The sequence below is a fragment of the Miscanthus floridulus genome, chromosome 1, assembly GCF_019320115.1.
Source record: "Miscanthus floridulus cultivar M001 chromosome 1, ASM1932011v1, whole genome shotgun sequence".
Classification (NCBI taxonomy): Eukaryota; Viridiplantae; Streptophyta; class Magnoliopsida; order Poales; family Poaceae; genus Miscanthus; species Miscanthus floridulus.
The window spans coordinates 194,208,507-194,228,309 of NC_089580.1; positions in this window are offsets into that span (position 1 = coordinate 194,208,507).

Here is a 19,803-nt window from a genome sequence, read left to right on the forward strand (position 1 = left end):
TGTTTTGCACTCTCTAACCTTTCTCATAGCAGCAGCAGCCTTTCCCTAGCTAAGGATGGAGGCTAGAGTTTTCCTCACATGCTTCTTAGGTAACAATTTCCGCCATTGATCTAGATACCAACTTGACTATGCACAAGCATTGGACTTATGGGCTGTTTTCGCAGGGCACAAAACATTATTCCACATGTAGGGCATTTCTACATTGACAAGGAACCATTCCTATATATCCTTCGGCACTTCATCCAATAGAGTCCGGACACATGTATAATTGGCACCTTGGGGCATAAAGAAGCTAACTAAAATCTGGGATGTGCTTTCACTAGCTCTTTACTTAGCTGATATAGCATCCAGCACTATCTGTGTGAGTGTCCAAGATGGACTTGACTTGATAGCACATTTGGAGAAGAAGTAGCACTTGCATTGCGGGGCCAGGTTTGCTGTTTCCTTGATCAACATTGTTCTGTGAGATCTGGCCTTCGTAGTTACCAATAGTCGTTACTTAACTGAAGACTAACTTTCCTACTGGTAACAAATCAGTTGTCCCTCAACACTAAAAATATTCCAAATCTTCACTCTTGATAATAAAAATTGTGGTCGAAGCCTACAGATGGTCGCCATTGAAGTCAGCAGAAAGGGGTCACACCAAAGGAGGTCGGTTCGTCTACGTCATCCTTATGCACCTAAAGATTGAGAACTTGGACATGAATCTCATATATACCAGGTGACCTATTACAGCACATAATCTCCTGGTCCATTTATCATCCGACTGATAACTTGTTCAACCTTAAGTGTGGTGCACCTTTCTGATCCAATGAAAATGACATAAGTTGCTCACTAGATGATCGACATCATTACAGGGACAGTCACGTCGAGCAGAGTCACTTGTCTACCCTCTTGCAGTCTGTTTATGTTCCTGTTAGTGACCTGTTCTTCAAAGGTTAACCGTTGGATGACTTCACAAGGGAGTCCTATTGCATCTAGTTCGACATATAGATCGCTTGACATGATAAGGAGAGATAACCAAGGAAGAGCTCAAGTGAGAATAACATATCGATGCAGTTCTGCAATGGATCATGACTAGAAACCTCGATACCAGCGTGTGCCGAGCAGCACAACCTTGTGTGCGCACCCACAGGAGGCTCTCGGTTTCGTCGTGGCACCATAGATCGCTAATCGTGGCACCATTACTAAACATATAACCCACAAGAAATCTCACATGGCATAAATTGGGTTGCATAGGAGCAAGCACTATGCGAAGGAGGGATAGCAAACAAAGGTAGTCACAAGGTTAGGAGTCAACAAGCAAGGGATCCGAAAATCAAAACACAACGCAAGAGAGCATAGCTTAATTGCCAAAGACAACTAAGCAGGGGACTTCTTGCCAAATTTCCATATATGTCTTGTGTCCACCAAGTGATTACCAAAACTTGGACGTGGTTCTAGGATAGCGCTCTTCAACACTCGTATGCTTACCGAGGACAAAAGGGGTGATAACTATGGCACTAATTAGATAACAAGCATACATACCCACCACTTGGCTAAACTAGAGGACATTAAGCATGTAACCACAATTATTTCTAGCAAGGCTAAGCACACACTTTTCTCAAGCACTTCCTATTCAAACAACATGGAACACGACATTCTTGTTTAACTCCACACAAGGAAGATAGTGCAATACATCGACCACAAGTTACTTAGTACTTAGAACAAGGAAGGGAAGCATATTGATGCACAAGCACAAACATGATGCATGCTCATCCTATTCGTCCTCATGAAATTGCTAGCCTAAGGTGGCAATCACGTTCTATGTCGGTGGCATAACACGTACTCTCTCGATATATAGCTAGTCGTCAGCTACATTCAATCTACACATTCGTGGTTAGCGTACCTGCAGGCAAATTCATTGTAGCCCATTCCCACAAGAGATAAATAAGCGCATAATGAAAACAGTAAACTAAGATACTCTCCATATATACATCCCCAGATGTATATACTTTGATATCCATAGCTACCCGATACATATACCCGCAATTAAGTACCTTCATATATACATGTGTGTAACATGTAAATATTCCAGTAACCACAGCTAACTCTCCCCTAGACCGACAGTTGGACGGTCATGCTCTCACAACTCACACTTACCTGGGCGTAGAGGCAATTGATCCATACATTACCATTCAAACGAATGGCATCCATACAATAGCACGCCGTATGGACGACGAAAGTAAAATTTTCAATAAAGTACATCCCCCAAAGTTAGTACTTAGATAGCCACCTAATAGTCCTTAACTAGGCATAAAGGAAGATGTCCCTAGCATAGTTTTGCAAATAAGTTTTGACAAATTTGCCTGTAGCAAAAGTTTTAGTTAAAATAGACCTTTTAAAACCAAAACTTAGCTTTTAAAACTATGTACCTGACAGTATTATGCTTAATCTCGCTCTGATACCAGCTGTGACAGAACCGCCCAATTTATACAAGATCAAGTACGGTTGTCCCCGCTAACATATTGACACACCCATACTTTCACTCATATAAACCTGGTAGTCCGCCGAGTGTCCCGAAAGACCTCGGTAAATCAACATCACAACCAAGATCGCGTGATTAAGCAAATACACATCACATACATCGGGTTGCAGCGGAAATAATATTACAAAGGGGTTAACAAATAATAGTACAAGTTTGAGTTTCAAAATCGCTTAGTGAAAACAACATAGCTTTCAAATGATTACATTAATATAAGTTCCAAATATATTGCTAGCATAGTGACATCATCCGACAAAAGCATATAGATGAGAAGTAAGTATAGAATCACCGAGCCCACCGGTGGTTAGCCACCATCATCAACAGGTCGAGAACATCACCTGCAACAAGGTGGGATAAACCCTGAGTACTCGAATGTACTCAGCCAGACTTACCCGTCTTAAACCAAAATAAAGCGACACCAAGGATTATGCAAGGCTTTCTTTAGTGGGCTAGCTGACTTATTTGCGAAAAGCATAAGCTATCATGAAGAAACCATTTTAAATACTTTGCATCATCTTTATTATGACCTATCTATCTAGGTAAGCACCTGTACTATAGCAATCACTTGATTAACCAATAACATCTAGTTACCAATTTAGATTTAGCATATCCCATACCATCCATATAACCATCATTGTTCCATAATAATTACTACGATGAAGTAACTTGAGTCAAATGCTCACTATCCAGGAGCGATGGCGATTCGAATCGATTCCTAACCAGCTGGTGATTTATTCCTTACACAAACCTCACTCACCCGCTAAAGTGAGATATTGATCACCGAGTCAGCTTTCCAGGAATCTCGAGTTTGCCAGGAACCACATGTACCCAGGGGCCGACCGACTGCACTTTGGTCTTATCATCTCGCCCCCGTGTCCTACCACACCTGCTCCGGCATAGTGCGTTACGGGCAATCTACTCGGCCCGAAAAATCTCCCAGCTTCACGGTCGGAAGGTACTTTATCCGGCCAGCTAAATGTAAGGCATGCGTTCAACATGACTCGAGGCCCAACAACGGTCGGTCCTTAATCGACACAGACAGAAACTAACAGCACCCCAGAACCCTGTCTGGTTGCCTCCAACTTTTTCCGTCCGGTCTCCAATTCTCCATCACACATGGTTAATTCTAGGATATCATTCTTTCCATAGCTAAATTCTTCCAGTAACCACCTATCAATGTAGGTGACCGGATATCACCGATCGCTACCGGTCTAAGCAAGGCTAAGCAGTTATTCGATCCTGACCTAACAGGGTAAAAAGGTAATAAGGTAGGCAAGGATAGTAATAAATGCATCAACGGTTTCAATCAACTCCTACAACTTAATGCAACAATATATAACTCATATATAGAAAGAATTGCTTTTATAAATTAGGAGACTTATAATGCTCCGGGGCTTGCCTGGGATCCGACACAAGTCAGTTCAGTTAGCTTGCACCATCCTGGTGACATCTCAGATCCTAGCACTCGCTTAGTCCTTCCATCTTCGGGACAGATCCATCAAACACTATCTTCGGGTTTGGCTCCAACATCACGTCCTTCACGTGGTTCATCTAGCGTACCTAAATGAGATGCAAGATGCATGTGTATGAATGTGATGAATGGTAACACAAGATGCATCACATAAGCATTCAAGACAACACAAGATTATGTAAGACATAGACACCAATAGCTATTTAACTATCATCACACAACTAACTATAGAGAGCAAGCACATCAAGCATGACACAAGTTTAATAAGGTCACAAGTATCATAACTTGATCATCAACAAAGCCACACTTAGCAATATACAAGCAAACAACTATAATTGGAATCTGTCAATTTCTGGACATGCAAACAGCAGCTACAAGATTTAGCCATAACTGGAGTTACACAAATCCAAATGACTTGCAAGAAGACATTATGGAAAGCTTATGAAATTTTCTACAATTCATATTTAAACCTATCAGCATGATTCCAAAGTTAACAAGGTTAAACAGGCACATTTCTCAAGGCTGGTCCAGAAATTCCAGAAAGCTACAATTTCTGAAGACTAACTTAGAACAGTCATAACTCACAAACTACTTGGCCACATGCCATGAAAATTTAACACAAGCTAGTTAGGTGAGTTATCTACAACTTTCTTATTATCATCTCAAGATGATTCTACAGTTAGAAGGGTCAATTAATCCAATAATTGCATCTCTGTCCAAAACATAGACAGAAACTGACATGCCACTTTAAACAGCTATAAATGGAGTTATACATATCCAATAAATGTGGTTCTAGACTTTTTAGAAAGCTTATCAAATTCTAAACAACTTTGTTGTAAACACCTAAAGCAAATTCTACTATTAAGAAGGCCCCACAATACCAACAAGGTAACCCTGTCAGAGTTTGGGCAGAAACAACCACTGATATTTAAGCAAGTATAACTCAAGATCTACTTAACAAAAAATCATGATATTTAGCTTTTTGAAAAGCTTAATAAAAGTACTACAACTCATGTATTATCACAAAGTCATGATTCATAACCTAACTAGGCCAATTAATTTAATCTTGCAGGCCTATTCAGAATAGGGGTAAGGCAATACAGGCAATTTGTTATTTTTATAGATCTTAAACTATCAAGCCTAAAATACTGAAATTTTTACCAGACATCACTAATCACATCAGTAACACTTCATAAAAATTTCACATTTATTTGAGTAAAATAACTGCAGTTATAAAAAGAACAAGACATGACTAGCATTAAGAACCTAACTGCCTAAATCTATTTTTACAGCTAAACCTTTAAACTAAAACATGTAATATTATAGATCTAGTGCACAGCGAATTTCATAAGGATTCCAAAAAGTCCACATTTGTTATTTTAGGATTTTTCTACTAATTAATACGGATTTTCAAAGTGTAGCATTCAAAACTGTAAAAACCAGAGAAAACAAGGAAATTGAAATCTTGCATCGGGGTCCCTGCGGAAAACATAAATTAAACGTCAGCGAATCGACCCTTCTTGGCACTATTCACTGGAGTCACAAGTTCTTCACAAAACCCCCTGCCTTTTCCCTTATTCGAGCGCGAGGTCCCTCTTCTTCCTCCTCCGGCTGGAACAGAGCAGCACGCCGGCGCTCGCTCTTCCGGCCACCGTGGTGCTCACCGGCGGCGAAGGAGGGGTGGAGGAGCACCAAGGGAGCATAGTGGATCCGTAGGACTAACTTGCTCGGCCTGAGATGAGCCCGGACGTGCTGGCCGCGGCAGCGGCGATCTTGGCCCTCCTCGGCCATGGCGGCGCCCGCGCACGGCCGGCTATTTCAGCTGCGAGGAGACGCGGAAGTGGAGGTGGATGGCAACGTTCATGTAGCTGGGCGTGGAGAGTCCGAGGGGCAGCAGCAGCGCTGGCAATAGTGAGCTCGGCGGTGGCATCCATGGTGGCCGTGCTCCGGCGTGCGCGCGCGCAGAGGAAATGCACCAGGGAGGGCGAGAGCGAGGGAGGGAGGCATGGAGACACCCGGGCGCTCGGTTTGAAGCAGCAGGGCACGAGGCGGCGCGTGGCATGGAGGTCGGACGCACGTCGGCCATGGTGGGGCGCGCTCTGGTGCATGGTCGCCACGAAGTCATTCTGACGAACACGCGGCGGGCGACGGTGAAGGTGATGTGGGGAGTCGGTTTGGGCCACTTCCAGGCCGAATCAGACATTGGGCCAAGAATGAAGTTTGAAGCCCGTGAACTGCTCTTCATTTTTCATTCAGAGACCAAGGTCATTAGAGCTCTTCAACGGCGGGTAATTAAGCCACAAACTGCTAGTGTCAGCGTATTAACAGCGACAAGCAAACGTTCAAATTGACGGTGAAAACGAGGTCAAACTGGTGCCATATTTTTACATGCCCTTCCTCATGAACTTAGCTCCAACTTCCATTTTGGGGTCAAGTCAAGTTACTTAACAAAATTTGGAGAACGCGAGACGTCAATGCCGATGTCGATGAATTTCAGACTTAGAATATTTCTAAGTGCTGAAATTAGCAGCAGGTTCCAACTTCGAGCCTCTGTTTGACTTATTTCCAAGTTGATCTAGCTCTTGGTCCAAAAATAAAGTTTGTTCTACATGATATGGACTACAACTTTCATTTAAGGTCCAACCTCAACACTGGTATAGAACCTGTTGTTCTACTTTGACCAAAGTAGGATCACGATGAAGCTTAAATTATCCTTTTTGATCCATTAGAGCATTTTCTTGGCATTTTCCCAACATGAACCTTTCATGACTTTTGTTGTAGAGTTCATCTAGAGTCATTTGAGCATGGTTGCAAGTTTTGGTTGACATCTCATGTTCTCATTCACTTAATAGCGCAATTCAAGCACTTAGTAAAATCATTCCAACAAGGATATAACTTATCATTTCATGTGACTTTTTGATTCCAAACTTCATGAAACTTTTCGAGTGATCCATATAGATGGGTATTGATATGAGACACATGAAGGTATTCCAATAACACCAGCCAAGCATATATCTTGAAACGGGCCTATATGTAAAGCAAGGGTGCAATATCCGAGTTTAGGTTGGGGCTTATTTCCATAGGTTTGACCTTGACATCTCCAACACCACTTAACATGTCATGGTTGAGCTTAAACCCATTGCTTAACTAGTAACAAACACCTGGGGTGTTACAGTTTGACACCAAGCTCGACCACAATGCGCAAACCATGTAGGCATGCTTCGTACTCGGTGGCATTATTTGATGCTGGGAAATAAATCCTAAGGACGTACCGGAGCTGCTCCTTGGATGGTGACACGAAAAGGACTCCTGCTCCTACACCGTCGATGTTGAGAGAGCCATTGAAGTACATCTTCCAATACTTATCGGGCCCCTGAGAGGCAGGTGTGCTTAAGTCCGTCCACTCGACGATGAAATCGATAAGTGCCTAAGACTTGATTGTAGTACAACTTACAAATTCCAAGGAGAAAGGGCATAGCTCCATTGCCCATTTGACGATGTGTCCGTTCGCATCCTTGTTGCGAATGATGTCTCCCAGAGGGTACTCGGTCATGACCACCACATGATATCCGTCGAAGTAATGTTTCAACTTTCGGGATGTTATCAGTATGGCGTAGATCAGTTTCTGAATCTGTGGGTACCTGGTCTTGGATTCATTGAGTACCTCATCGATGAAATAGATTGGTCGCTGTACCTTGTAGGCATGGCCAGGCTCATCGCGCTCGATCACCATGGCAGTGGAGACCACCCGATTAGTTGCTGTAATGTAAAGTAGGAGGGTTTTATCTTCTCTGGGAGTAGTGAGGACCGGAGGTGATATAAGGTATTGTGTTAGCTATGTGAAGGCAGCGTCTGCTTCCTCTGACCACTCAAACTTCTCGGATGCTTTGAGCAGCTTGAAAAATGGTAGTCCTTTCTCTCCTAATCTTGATATGAAATGACTGAGAGCAGCCATGCACCTGGTAAGCTTCTAGACATCCTTCACCTTTTTGGGCGGCTTCATGTTTAAGACAGCTTTGACTTTCTTCGGGTTAGGGCGTATGTCGTCGTGACTGACGATGTTGCCAAGCAGTATACCAGAAGGAACACCAAAGATGCACTTCTTTGGGTTTAACTTCCATTGGAATGTATTAAGGGCTGCAAAGGTGCGTGTCAGGTCATCAACAAGGGTATGTGCTTCCTTGGTCTTGACAACTACGTCATTGACATAAGCCTCGACAAGGTTATTTTTTATCTCGTCTTTGAGGCAGGCCTGTATGGCGCGTTGATAGGTAGCCCTAGCGTTCTTGAGCCTGAACGACATGGTCATGTAGCAATAGGCACCAAAAGGCGTGATAAAAGATGTCTTGATCTGGTCATCCTTTTTGAGAGCGATCTAGTGATAACCAGAGTAGCAATCGAGAAAGGACAGCAGCTCGCAATCGGCGGTTGAATCTACAACCTCGTCTATGTGAGGTAAGCCGAAGGGGTCTTTAGGGCAGTGTTTGTTGAGATCAGTGTAATCAACGCACATTCTCTATTCATTATTCTTTTTGCGTACAAGAACCGGGTTGGCTAACCACTCCGGATGATACACTTCTTTGATAAATCCGGCTGCCAAAAGCCATGTAACTTCTACCCTAATTGCCTCATTCTTGTCGTGAGCGAACCATCGTAGCTTCTGCTTGATAGGTTTGGCCTTGCCATTGACATTCAAGGAGTGCTCGATCAAGTTCCGAGGTACACCGGGCATGTCAGCAGGTTTCCATGCGAACACATCCATGTTGCTCCTCAAGAACCTGACGAGCGCGTCTTCCTATTTGGGATCTAGGTTGGCCTCGATAAGGGCCATTTTGCTGGGATCACCATCGACCAGTTGGATCACCTTGTGCTCCTTAGACTTGATGTTCTTGCATGGAGCCTTGAGCTCTAGGATCTCCAGGTGGTCGGCTAAGGTCTTCTTAGCGTCGAGCATGATCTCAGCCATGCGAATAGAGAGGTCGTGAGCCTCTGCTATTTTGAAGCTGTCGTCCTCGTAGGTGTAAGCTGCGTATATGTTGCCCCTGAGAGTTAGAACTCCTTTCTCGGTAGGCATCTTGAGCACCAAATACCTATAGTGAGGTATGGCCATGAACTTGGTGAGCGATGGTCGACTAAGGATAGCATGGTAGGTGCCGTCGAAGTTAGCGACCACGAAGTTGATGTAGTCGGTGCGGAAGTAGTCTGGGGTACCAAACTGCACAGGTAGCGTGATCTGCCCGAGAGGTGTAGTGCTCTGACCGGGGAGAACACCCTAGAACTGTGCCTCATATGGTATGAGATCCGCCTGGGTTATCTTCAGGGATGGCAGACTGTTCTTGAACAGTATATCGATAGAACTGCCACCGTCAATCAGCACTCTATCGAACTGAACCTTGTTGATACAAGGATCGAGGACTAGGGGAAAATGTCTTGGCTCAGGTATTGCCGCCCATTAGTCCTTTTTGTCGAAGGAGATCTCGCGGTGAGACCAAGGAGGGAGCTGCGGATCAGCGATGAGGTTGTTGGTGTTGGCCACATTCAAGCAGGCATGGGCGAGCAGCTTGCGTTCTTGTTTGGTCTCGATGGACACTTTGCCTCCAATGATGGTGTGGATGCGATCGGTTGGCTTAATGTACTTGTGACGGGGATCTGTGTCTTCATCATCGTTGTCTTCGTTGTGCTGTTCCCCTACGTCGTTAGGCTTGTCGGATGTATTCGGAGCCTATTGATACGTGTAGATAGACTTGAGAACACGGCAATTCTCCATGGTATGGTTTGACTTGGGGTGGAGCTGGCAGGGCCCTTTCAATGCTTTGGTGTAGTCTTCTTCATAGTTACGACGTTCGCCACCTTTTTTAATGGTGTTGACCTCACCATCGTCTTCACAAGCACGCTTGCCCCTGTAATCGTCACGGTGGTTACGTCGCTGATTACGTTGGTCACGGGAGTCGTTGCGCTGGTTGCGGCGGTCAAAATTGTCATTCCAACCACAATTGTCGCGGTAGTCGTCATGGTGTGGGGGTGGTCGGAGCATGGAACCCTTGCTGCTTCTTTGATAATTATCTTTTTAGCGTTGTTGGCGTCCACATATTTCTTAGCAGTGGCCAGGAGTGTTGTGACCAATTCAGGTCTCTTGCAAAGGAGCTTGTCCCATAGGGCATCATGGAAGCAGAGACTAGTGATGAAAGCCTCGATTGCCTTGTTGTCAGAGATTGACGGGACCTTGATACGCATCTCTGAGAAATGCCAGACGTACTCACATAGTGGCTCATCTTTTCGGTCTTGAATCCACTGCAGATCATATTTGTTGTCGGGTTGCTCACAAGTAGCAATGAAGTTGTCGATGAAAGCTTACTTGAGCTCTTGCCAAGAATCAAAGTAGTTCGTCGGTAAGCTGACCAGCCATTGGTGACCTACATGGCCGACAGCGACTGGGAAGTAATTAGACATGACATGCTCATCAGCCATGGCTGATCTGCACGCAGTTTCGTAGAGCATGACCCATAATTCGGGGTTCTCCTTGCCATCGTACTTCTGAAGTTTTTCGAGCTTGAAGTTCTTGGGCCATATGACTTGGCGAAGGTGCAGAGTAAACTGCTTCAAACCCGGAGGGCCGTGGGCAGTATCATATTCCATACGGCGATAGCTTTCGTGGGATGCACGATCGTTAGCTCTTTGGTTGATGCGATCATGTCCTCCGAGGTAATGGCAGAGATCGTTATTGCCATCACGGCGATCTCGGTTGCCATCCTGATTAACCTTGCGACCATGGTTATCGCGGCGATTATCATGGTTGTCTTGGCGGTTGTTGTCCCAAACATCGTGGCGGTTGTCCTCCCGACGGCGGTTGATGTCTCGACCACCATCATGGCCACCGTTTCCACCTTGATGGTTGTCTGATGGGTCGTTGTTGCGCGAGCCATGTTGGTTGAGTGGCTGTGAGCGACTTGAGTACTGGCTGCTATGGCTTGATACAACTGAGATGGATGGAGCCCAAGCTTGATTTACAATCTCTGCGGTCTAGGCCATAGCAGCCATCAAGTAAGCTTGTATATCATCACGAACTACCTATGTTTTTGGGGTGTTGGGTAGTTGTTGCATTGTCGCCATAGCAATAGCTACGTTGACGCTTGGAGTCCTGAAGACCTGCTTGTCCCCCACCCTATCAAAAGCATTGTTAAGGTCATGTGGCTGGACCCTTATGCGTCGGGCCTCCTCTTCTACCTCGGCTTCAATTTGTCGGTGATTAAACCGGTCAATATTGCGTGCTTCACGTGCTAGCCTTTCTTGTTCTGTTTCGCCGACCGCCGGCGGTTCATCATTACTGACAACATTGATCAAGTCTCCTCGCCTTGGTGGGAAGGACAGGAATAGTGGGAAACCCGAGGCATGGTCTGGGGTATCCAGATCGTATTCAATGGCTTCATCATCATGATGCTAGAGCTCGGTGTGGACGGAGGCATTAGATGCGATGCTGGACGAGGAGCTTGAGCGACCCTCTTGAACTGTGTGGACCGATCCTTCTTGATAATCCTAAATTCAGACCATGTTGACAAAGTTGTGCAGGCCATAGGGCTGGACATGGTGATTCTCCATCGAGGCTTCATACTTAGAGAGTCAGAGACCTATCGTAGGGGCTGGCCGGCGATGGACGGAGCGCCCTTTAGGAGTAGATGTGACCACGAGATCCGTATCGAGTTGTACAGGATGACTGGCCCGAGCTGGTTGGGTAGATCTGTTGTGGGTTGAAGTTACTTGCTCATTAGGTTGACTTTGAATCGAACTTACCAGAGCCAGGGTTTTGGCAAGTTTGGTGCCGACCCGATTGATGGAGTCGAGCAAGTCGGTGTTGTCGATCTGCCTCCTTTTATAGCGAGGAAGCAGACGATGGGTTGTCGGTGTGGCTGAAGATGATGCTGGCGTGGTCAGAGCCAGATCCACCATGGTCGGAGCCAGATCCACCATGGTCGGAGCTAGATCCTCCATGGTCAGAGCCATAGCCGATGCAGGTGAAGTAGTGGTCGGCGCAGATTGAACTCGCACCTCCTCTAGGGTCATGGCGATGAAGTCGTTGAAGCCAGTGGTCCAGGTGATCTGGCCAATGGTGAACGTGAGGTCGTTCGGTGTAGCCATGGAACCAGGGATGATGACCATCTTGTTCACCTGGAGAGCAGTACGCATACCCCCTACCTGGTGTGCCACTATCGATGAAATATGGTCGGCCATCTACCTAGGGGTATGCCCAAGGTAGTAGATTATCGGTAGATAGATGCGCAAGCAACAAACAAGATGGTTATGCAAGACAGACATAAGGTTTTATCCAAGTTCGGCCACCGTAAAGGCATAATACCTACGTCCTACATCTGATTGTATTGTTGGATGTCAATGAGAGATGTTTTTTAGAGGGGTCCCCTGTCCGCCTTATATAGTCTGGAGGGTAGGGTTATAGATCTAGAAACTAATCCTAGCCACTTACAATTTTCATAGGTGGCCAGATAAGGATTCCTATTCTAACCAACCAGGATCTTGCTTGATCTCCAAATCTGCCTTGACTCCTTTCACGGGATTCCGAACAGGTTACCCGGGCCGCGTGTCATCTTCTAGTGGGCCAGACCCCCTGATCTGAGCTGGCCCAGGCCTAGCCATAAGGGTATAGGGGTTAATACCCCCACAGTGCCCGAGGGCTGAAGGCGGCGCCTACTACTCTGTAGGGAGAAGAGCATACGCCCACAACACTATTCAGGCTCTGCAACGCCTAGAAGGGTCTAAAGCACCCATCCCGTCGTTCCTTGGTAGTATCTTTCTTGCCGAGGCACAGGGTATGGTCCCTGGTACAGTGGTTTTGACTTATGAGCCATGCCTTGCCTTTCTCTGCACATCTTCTGGTTCCCTTCGAATAGGGAGCCCCTGGTCGAATGGCTCCTGTCAGCCCTTAGTGCGCTGGTCGGAGAAGAGCAGTGAGCAGGCTTCCCATGAGCCCCGGTCGCAGGGTCGGAGCAGGAAGCAGTGCTGTGGGTGTCCCTTGGGTGAGACCGAGCCTGTCCCTCAGGGGTCGGGTGAGGCGGAGTCAATCCCTAAGCTCTCGGGCAAGGCGGAGCTAGCCCTTATCCCTTGGGCGAGATCGAGCCTGGCCCTTAGGGGTCGAGCGAGGCGGAGTCTATCCCTAAGCCCTCGGGCGAGGCGGAGCTGGCCCAAAGGCGTCGGGCGAGGTGGAACCAAACTTCCGTCATTCGGGCAAGGAACATAGTGGCGCCCTTGTCCGTCCAGAAGTTTTTAACGTTCGATGGTCATTAGTTCCACCTCCTTGGGTACCTCGGTATTAGGTCCCCAACACATTGTGATATTGGTTTTCTTGTTGGTTACTCATCAAAGTCCAAAGCATATAGAGTATTTAATCATGACACCGGCTTGGTTGAAGAAACATATGACGTGGAATTTGATAAATCTAATGGCTCCCAAGGAGCACATGAGAATCTTGATGATGTAGGTGATGAACCATTAAGGGAGGCTATGAAGAACATTTCGGTTGGAGACATCAAGCCTAATGATGATGAAGATGATGTACAAGTGATCAATCCTCCTTCTTCATTAAGTGTACCACAAGATGGTGAAAAAGATGGGAGAGTAGAAAATAAAGACACCCATGTCTCTCATGAGCAAATGGTGGTACAAGCACAAGATGTTGATGCTCCACAATCTCCCCCTCAAGCGGTTGATAAAAGAAATTCACCTCTACTTCAAGCTCATCCACAAGATCTCATCATAGGGAGTCCATCAAAGGGAGTAATGACTCGCTCACAAAAATTTGCTTTATTTATTGAACATCACTCTTTTGTCTCTTGTTTTGAGCCTACCAAGGTAGAAGAAGCTCTTCAAGATCTGGATTGGATCAATACCATGCATGAAGAGTTGAACAACTTCACCCGCAATGAAGCTTGGACTATTGAAGAGCGACCAAAAGGTGCAAGAGTCATTAGAACAAAGTGGGTGTTCCGTAACAAGAAAGATGATCAAGGTGTTGTTGTGAGGAATAAGGCAAGACTAGTTGCAAAGGGGTTCTCTCAAGTTGAAGGTTTGGATTTTGGAGAGACCTTTGCACAAGTTGCAAGACTAGAAGCCATTCGTATCCTTCTTGCATATGCATCACATCATAAAATAAAACTATATCAAATAGATGTGAAAAGTGCATTTTTAAATAGCTTTATTAATAAACTAGTCTATGTTAATCAACCTCCTGGGTTTAAAGACCCTAGATATCCTAATCATGTTTATAGGTTGTCTAAAACGTTATATGGGCTTAAACAAGCCCCAAGAGCTTGGTATGAGCGCCTTCGGGATTTCCTCATTAAGAAGGGCTTCACCATTAGAAAGGTCGATACCACACTATTCACCAAGAAGCTTGATGGACATATCTTCGTTTGTCAAGTTTATGTTGATGATATCATCTTTGGATCATCAAATGAAGATTCTTGCAAAGAGTTTGGTGAATTGATATCAAAGGAGTTCGAGATGCCAATTATTGGAGAGCTTACTTTCTTTCTTGGTTTTCAAGTCAAGCAAATGAGAGAAGGGATTTTTATCTCTCAAGAGAAATATATAAATGATCTTCTCAAGAGATTCAAGATAGATGAATGTAAGTCAATCAAGACACCAATGCCAACTAATGGACATCTCGACCTAGATGAGGGAGGTAACTCGGTTGATCAAACTCTCTATCGCTCTATGATTGGTAGCTTGTTATATTTAACCGTATCTAAGCCTGACAACTTGTTTAGTGTGTGTATGTATGCTAGATTTTAAGCTAATCCTAAGAAAACTCATTTGATTGCCGTTAAAAGAATCCTTAGGTATCTTAAGCACACACCAAGCAATGGCATTTGGTATCCCAAATGAGCTATATTTGAATTAGTTGGCTATTCTGATTCGGATTATGCCAGTTACAAAGTTGATAGAAAGAGCACATCCAAAGGGTGCCATTTGCTTGGTAGATCACTTGTGTCTTGGTCCTCCAAGAAACAAAATAGTGTGGCTTTGTCCACCGCTGAAGCGGAATACATTTCAAAGGATTGGGCTATCATGGTGGTCATGCCCCTACGATGGAAATCATTTCGGTTTTCAAAGGATGGATGACAAGGTTAATGATGGACTAGTTCTAAGTGTCGTTTGGTGTTGAGGAGACACTTAGAGTAGTTTAGGACTTTGTTTTTCCTTTGGCCATACTATTAAGTGGGGTATGGACGGGTAGCTTGACCTAGGTAAGTCTAGTGAGTTAGGTGTGGTGCACACTTGCTAAATCTAGCACTAGGTAGCTCCTAAAAAGCCCTTAGATCCATTGGAGCAAACTTCATTCACATATGATCAAGAGTTGAAAGTGAATGGAGGGTCAAATGCTGACCGGACGCTGGTTCTAGAGTGACCGGACGCTGGCGTAGAGTCCGGTCAGTTCATTTGATCAAGGTGAAATCGTCTGGTGTGACCGGACACTGAGAGGTGAAGTGACCGAACACTGGGTCCCAGCACTCGGTCGACTCCAGTAAGGCTCCAGAGAGGAAAAATCATGACCGGACGCGTCCGGTCACAACTTAAACACTGGAGATTAGGGAGAATTGACCGGAGCATCCGGTCAACATGACTGGAGTATCCGGTCACCCCGCAGAGGCTCATAACGGTTCGCTTTTTAGCCATGGTTATAAATACTTTCTCCATTCATGTGTGGGGGTACTTTTACTTATTCCAACAGCTGAAAAACACCTTTGAGAGTGCCAAGAAGAGCAAGGTCCTAGTGAGGTGATTGAGATTTGAGAATCCCAAAGAGAGCCCTTATTAGTGAAAGCAAGAGTAGCAAAGTGTGCATCCACCATTCTCATTAGGCTTGTTGTGGTCAAGTGAGAGTTCGTGCTTGTTACTCTTGGTGATCGCCATCACCTAGACGGCTTGGTGGTGATTGGGAGATTGATGATCATCCGGCGGAGCTTGTGGATGACCCAACTCAAGTTGTGAGCGGTTGTGGGTGATTCACCACGATGGAGTGTCTAAGAATCAACCCGTAGAGAGCACTTGATCCTTGCGTGGATCAAGGAGGAGCTACACCCTTACGCGGGTGCTCCAACGAGGACTAGTGGGGAGTGGCGACTCTCCAATACCTCAGCAAAACATCGTTGCATTCCTCCTTCTCTCTTTACTTTGAGCATTTACTTTGAGCAATTCAATTCTTGTCATTTACATTCATAGAATTGTCATGCTAGAGTAGGATTGGAACATAGGTTGCTAAATTTTTGTGCGGTAGATCAATAGAAACACTTTCTAGGCACAAGAGATTAATTGGGCTAATCGTAGGACTTAATTATTGCAAAGAAATTTAAAATTAGCCCAATTCTCCTCCCCTCTTGGGCATCTTGATCCTTTCAGACCGGTTGCAAGCGTGAAGAACAAGTCAGAGGCTTTGGAGCGATGGACCGCATGGCGGTGAAGCTTGAGCAAGACTTAACGCCGATGGACGAAGGCAACGGTGAAAAGCAAGTGAAGTCAAGATCGATGAACCAATATGATCACGTGATGATATGAAGTGGATCATATCATTGTTGATCATGTTGGTGCATGTGTTACATCAACATTGGAGGAGATGGAATGGAATGCGCAAGGCAAAGGTATAACCTAGGGCATTTCATTTCACCGGTCATAGGTGTGTAGAGAAGTTGATGACCGGGTTTAGGATAGATGGTCGTACTATCAAGAGGGGCAAACTTATTTGCATATCGGTCATCTAGTGCCACTTGAGTGATCTAACTTTGCATTGTCGCTAGGATTGAGTGGCGTGGCAAGTTGAGTGGCTAATCCTTTAGAAAATGATTGTGAAAATGCTAACACACATACACATGGTAGTGTACACTTGGTGGTGTACACTTGGTGGTGTTGGCACATTTGTAAAAGAGAAGAAGTTGGAGTTAATGTCGATCAACTCAGTGAAGGAACAGAGGCAAGAGTTTGTAACTCCACCGATGGAGTGTCTGACGGTGCCACCGGCGCCCTATATAGAAAAGATAGGGTCTCACAGAGGTGGACCGAACGCTAGTCATGTGGTGACTGGACACTGGGGTCCTGTGTCCAATTAGTGGTAGCAGCGAGTGCGTGGTTTTGGTCTTCGACCAGACACTGGTAGGGTGCGTCCGGTCAGGATGATGTACGGTGACGTAGGCGACACAAAGAAGTTAGAGAAGGATAGGACGCTGATGCTGCTTTCGATCGTGACCAACCGGACGTGTCTGGTCGCAACTGGAACCTTACTGCAAACAATCAGACACTGGGGTCCTACGTCCGGTCACTTTGAGCTACTGCGTCCAGTCATCACTTGACCGTTGAGATCGGGTAAATAGTGTTTAAAGCCGATGACGCGTGGCAAGCATCGGGCGATCAAACGCTGGGGTCCTGCGTCCGGTCGATCTGACCGGAGCGTCCGGCCGTCCCGCAATTTGTCCAGTGAAGGGGTAACGGCTAGTTTAGCCCATGGGGCTATAAATAGAAGGTGGTCTCAGCCATGGCTGGTGCTGAGCACCTCGGGAGACTTTGTGTCCATACTTGAGAGTGCTTAGAAGCCCTCCATCTCACATATGCTTAATAGTGATCATCTAATTGTGTGAGAGAGCGATTCTAGTGCGATTGCATCGTGAGGTTGCATTCAATGGCACTAGGGGATCGATTTGCAAGCCAGTGGTGCTTGTTACTCTTGAAGGTTGCCACCTCCTAGATGGCTTTGTGGTGGTCTCCGTCGAAGCCCGCAAGAAGCTTGTGCGGTGCTCCAGAGAAGAGCTTTGTGAGGGGCATTGTGCTCGCTCCGCGGGAGCCATAAAGAGCAACTCTAGTTGAGCGTGTCATTGAGCTACCCTCACTTTTGGGGTAGGTTCTTGTGGTGCCCGACGTGCGGGCTTGGCGGGTGATGCCAATTAGCCGCCGAACCACCAAGTGAGCGGTTGACACAACGGGAACTAGCATATTGGCAAGCACGTGAATCTCGGGAGAAAAATCACCGTGTCAACCTTGTTCCTCCCGTTGGTTTTGTATCCTCATTACACAAGCTTGTAATTACTTTCATATACATTGTGCTTGTGTAGTTGATTTTGTAATTAGTTAGCTTGTGTAGATTACTAGTTACCTTCTTGCTTGTGTAGCATAGAAGTAGCTCCCTTGCGTGGCTAATTTGGTTTATATAACCTTATTAGTCATATTGCTTAGTTTGTGTAGCCTTGTTAGGCATTGGTTGTCTTGTTATTGAGCATTGCTAGTGAGCTTAGTTAGCTTTGTGCTTTTGTTTATTAGCATGTCTAGGAGCTCCCTTATTGCTTGAAGTACTAGTGGTATAGGTTTGTGTGACCTTGCTCCTAGAATTGGTTAGGCGAGCTCTAGCTAGCCCGGCACCTTTGTTGCTTAATTAGGATCTTAGCGAGGTGCTAGAGAACATATATAGATGGGTGTAGTCTTGGCTATACCGATAGTTTTAATTCCGCACTTGTTTTGGTTAGCCGGCATGATTAAGTTTTAGAAATGACTATTCACCCCCCTCTAGTCGCCATCTCGACCCTACAGCGGCGTCCTTCCGATCCGCTTGCTCCCCATGGTGTGTCGTCGTCCCGTTCGTGACCTTCGGGCCGCTCCTGCTGCTCCCGTTCGACCCTGACTCGGACCGCGTCGGCTTCTACTGTGTCCCGGAGAAGAAGGTCTTGTCCAAGACGCTGCCCGACATGCGCGGCAAGGTGGCGTGCGGCTCCTCGTGTGGGCGGCTGACGCTTATGAACGAGGCGATGTCCGTGACGCTGCTGAATCCATTCGCCGGTGCCCGTGCCCCCCGCGTTGAGCTCTCGCCAGCAGGCGAACACGTTGCGGCGGCGTCCTTGTCGGAACGTGTGTCTAGGGTCCACGGCCGGTGGGTCCTCCATCCCACCAACGGCTACGGGGACGCGGATGTCGCAGGCAGAGCCCTCAAGCTAGAAGACATGAGGAACGTGTTCTTCCATGAGATCATGCTCTCGGCGCTGCCCGGTGCCGCCGACCGCGAGTGCGTGTCCATGGCCATGCTTGGGTGCTCCACGGAGGTCGCGTTCTGCCGGGTTGGAGTCGACAGCGCATGGACGCTGCTCGACACCAAACTGGAGTTCTCTGTGGGGTCCATCATCTACTGCCAAGACAAGTTCTTGGCGATCGACTACATTGGAGAAATCTCCGTCTACAGCAGCAACGCCGCCGGCGCTACTCCAACCGCGACGCTGCTGCCATTGTTGTCGCCACCTGCGGGGCTCTGCCACCACAGCAACCTAGAATCAAACGTTGAGTTGCACATTGTGGGTGCCATGGTGAGCACGTTCCATGAGATATAGAGCTTCACTTACAGCAGCGCGATCTACAAGTGCAACCTCCATGACCGTACGCCGAGAGACATCGATGATCAGACACTGTTCGTGTCTAAACATTTCAATGAAAGCTTCAGTGGAACAAGTGTATCAAAGTACAAGGAGAACAAAATCTATACGTCTGAGCCATTGTATGGGAATTCATACGACTTGGTCCATCGACTGGAGATTGTTGATATTGCTACCGGCGCATCCGAAGTGAAGCCCGTCCAGGAAAAGATGCAGGGTTCCGAGGCTCTAGGTTGCATTCGACCTAATCTCTGGAAGTTCTAGAGTTTGCGAGCCTACGACGCTGCGCATTCCGTGACTGTGTTAAATTCATAAACTTTATTTTTTTGATTAAATGTCACTTTAACGTTGATATTTAATTTAACAGTATTGTTATCTTATCGTGCGATCCGTGTGTT